The 3,747-nt window shown below is 31.4% G+C and overlaps 1 pseudogene; it reads left to right on the top strand.

The window, feature by feature from the left end:
• The first annotated feature begins 1,167 nt into the window (after positions 1–1,167).
• On the top strand, positions 1,168–3,463 carry LOC130974054 (uncharacterized; annotated as a pseudogene).
• The last annotated feature ends 284 nt before the right edge of the window (positions 3,464–3,747 follow it).

The raw sequence follows: 3,747 nt of genomic DNA, 5'->3' as shown, positions 1-3,747 counted from the left end.
ACTAAAATAGTCCTGTGATTCCAAATTTTCTACATCAATACAAATTAATTTAATAAAAAATGAGAGTACGTAGGAGTACAGACGGAACTTGAAAAAAATATTTGAAAAGGCAAAAAATTTTAATAAAAAAATATATTAGTATTTATATTAAAATAAAATTTATAAATATAATTATTTTATTTTAAAATTTATTATTAATATGTAGGAAATACATATAGTTAAGATTAACAAAAAAAAATAAATTTGAGTTTGATTAATAAAAAATTTTGTTTAAGTTAATAAGTTAAATTAATTTTAAATAAAAAATTAATTAAAAAAATCTATTTTTATATGAAAAAATAATTAGTTTTTGCATATAAAATTTTATTTTTATTTAAAAAAAAAACTAAATTTTTTTATCTAAAAACTGATTTTTCTTTAAATTATATAAAATCAATTACAATTTATAAATTATTTTTTAGCATTTTAAAAGATCAATTTTACTTTTGATAATATTTATCTTTCAAAAGTTTTAAGATTAATTATTTTTATTACAAATCAAATAATATAATATAAGGTTAAAATGGTATTGAAGTAAAACGATACAAAGAAAAGAATTATCTACTCCTAATAAAAAATTCTACAGAAAAGAGAGAGTACCTGAAAAAGAAAGAGATAGAGAAAGAACAGGAAGAAAAAAGTATTTCTAAACAACGCAATAGAAAAAATAAGAAGGGATAATAGTGAAAAAAAAGGAAAACAAAATTTATAAAATTGTTCGGTGTCTACTCTTCCAAATCCCGTGTCCATCATTGTCTTTCGTGAAAGAATGGACACAAAAGTATAAAAAATAGTTTCGGAGACAATATGTCCACTGTCCATGTCTCTGCTTCCAAACACTTTTTAAACAAGTATTGTCCATGTTTCCATGTCCTGACCCCGAAAACAAATGCTACTTGATTGATTCTGAAATCAGGTTGACAGTTAAGAGAGAAATATGGGTTCTGTCGGAGATAAAAGAGGTAGGGATGATGTGGATGATAAACCGAATAAAACGGTTGTAATTACTGAGGAAATTTCGGAAGAACAACTTTATGATTATTATAGACAGTCCTTAAGCAGTGAGGTGCTTTTAAATTGACGCTTTATTTTTTTTTTTTCTTTGTTTTCTGTTTTATGCTTTTTAATATAATCTCATAATTTGACTATTTAGTTTTTTTTTTCTTCCAGGGATTCAAAGTTCCGGAGTATGGGTTTAATACCGGGCGGAATTGGACCCTATAAGATGTATAACGAGGATCGTAAGCAACATGTGACCGATTTGGCTAAGCGATGCTTGAAATTCTACAATGACCAAAATGTTGTGTCTATGATGGTTTTTGCTTTATTGAGTTTTATTTATGTCTATAATCTCATTCAATAATGATTATTTTTATTGTTGTTATTACAATGTAGAGGGCGAGTTTTGAGTTTGATAAGATTGACAAGGTTAATAGTCAAGTTGTTGCTGGCTATATGTTTTACATTACTTTTACTGCATGCTCTGGTGGTAATGCATCTGAAACCTTTTATGGCGAAGTATGGGAAAAAATAGATCGTACCATCGATGTCATGTTCTGTGGAATGGCTACTAAGCAGGTACCATCATCATTTATCCATATTTAGGGTGTGTCTTGGCATTTTAATTTGTTTATTTTAGTTATGACTTTGTTGTTGTGTGTGTGGATGCATTTTTACTTTGATAATGTGGTTTTGCTTTGTGATTACTTTATCATAAGGTTCTTAGATTGTGACTCATAATTATCTGTGATTGTTAAGTTCTTTGCATGAGTAAGCATCCAAACTATTAATGATATTGCTTCAATTTTTTTCTCGTCAAGATATCTTATTTGGTTTTAGCTTCATGTTCTTTGTATATGTTTTTTAATAATTGGCATAAAGTATTTCATAGTTTTAATTAAGTATTGTATTTAAACATTTCTTCCTTATATTTCATATGGTTAGTATTTTCTCATTGATTATTTGCATTGGAGTTAATGTGACATGCTGAGATTCTCTTTCAATGTATTATCCAGGAAGCTGGTACATCTCAGGAAGCTTGTACATCTCAGGAGGCTGCGGGTACATCTGAGGAAGTGGGTACATCTCAGGCCTAAGTTGTGGAATTTGAGTTTAGGTTCATGTTCTAGTTGTGTGTTTATGGTTTCTTCAATTTGTGAATGGTGGTTTTGAACTGGAAGTGCTTCAAAATTTTCTCTTTCAAAATATCAATTGACAAACACTAGATTTCTGTGTTGTTTCGATGAGATAACTGACCCGAAAATTGAACATCGACAAGTTTTACTAGTTGCGAATGTTCATCAATTTGCTCATCAAAGTAGTTCACTAGTTATACCCAAAGCTCCTTGGTTCTGTGAAAAGCCAGCTACTTTGGGTTGCTGAGGAAATGATTTATGTGTTGGGGATTGGTTTCGATGCGCTTTTGGTGTCCCTTTTGAGGCAAATCAATGGAGGTGATTTCAGTGATGGAATTTGTGGTTTGTTTGAAGGCCACACTTTTCTTGACAAGTGGCAGTGCTTGTGGAAGAAGACCCAATGTTTTGTCATGTCTTTATATGTGTTCTTAGAGTTTTGGCTGATCATTGTAGAACCAACAGCCGAGTGATCAAATTTGACTTTGAGGTTGGAGTTCATTTGTGTTGTGTGAAGATTGTGAGTGAGAGTTTCACTTGTTTTAAGAATCGGGATTCGATTCAGGATTTGATTCATGTCCTGAGTTAGAGATATTTGGAAGGATTTGATGCTTTGTCCATCAAAGTTCAATACTTCAAGATTTATAAATGTTTCGCAGCTGTACCGCACAAGGACTTGTAGCAAGTATGTTTTGCTTAGAATCAATCCTGAGATGGAGACCAGATTGCGGTTTTTGATGACATATGTTAAATTGGGACATCAAAAGAGGCACCAAATATGGTTTTTTCAGAAGTTTCTTCATGAACCAGATAGAGAAACTATCATAGTTGATATAGTTAGATTCATATGTTGTGCACACCATCCACCTAATGAGATCATTCAATCAGACATCGTTCCTCGATGGGCTGTTATAGGCTGGCTTTTGAAGTCATGTAGGAGCAGCTATGTTGAGAAAAGTGTTAAACTTGCTCTGTTTTATGATTGGCTCTATTTTTATGAAAGTGTTGACAGTGTGATGAACATAGAGCCTGCAATTTTGTTGATGGTGCATTCTATTCAGAAGTACATTGACATAACACACAATCTTCTTGAGTTCTTGTTATATCTTGTGGACAACTTTGATGTTCAGGTGGAGAATAAGGTTCTCATAGCTAAGGGTGTATCATCAGCTCTTCAGTTACTTGCCAAGAAGGGTGTGATTCAGTCATATGATGTTTTGATTTATTGTCCTGCACTTTCACCCAATCTGAAAGAGGGTCTGGGAAGGTTGATATCAGGTGTAAAAAGCTAGGATGCTGTAATGGAGTTCTGCCAAATCTGTCTTTTATTTGAACTCAAATTATCTGAAAAATGTTGAGTATGAGCAAGCAATGCATACAAATAGAAGGCCCACTTATTGTAACTTCATTTGGAAAAACTATTTTAACATTCAGATTCTTATTTTTGAAGTCTGAATTCATTTAACAATAAGAGAGATTCTTGGCTAAAATGGAATCGCAGATATACATATCTCGGAGAAAGGAAAAAAAATGAGACTATGAATTGAAGACAAGAATGAAGAACAAATTGAATAGA

This window comes from Arachis stenosperma, chromosome 1 (assembly GCF_014773155.1).
Source record: "Arachis stenosperma cultivar V10309 chromosome 1, arast.V10309.gnm1.PFL2, whole genome shotgun sequence".
NCBI classification, from domain to species: domain Eukaryota; kingdom Viridiplantae; phylum Streptophyta; class Magnoliopsida; order Fabales; family Fabaceae; genus Arachis; species Arachis stenosperma.
This window is presented reverse-complemented; position numbering and strand designations above follow the sequence as displayed.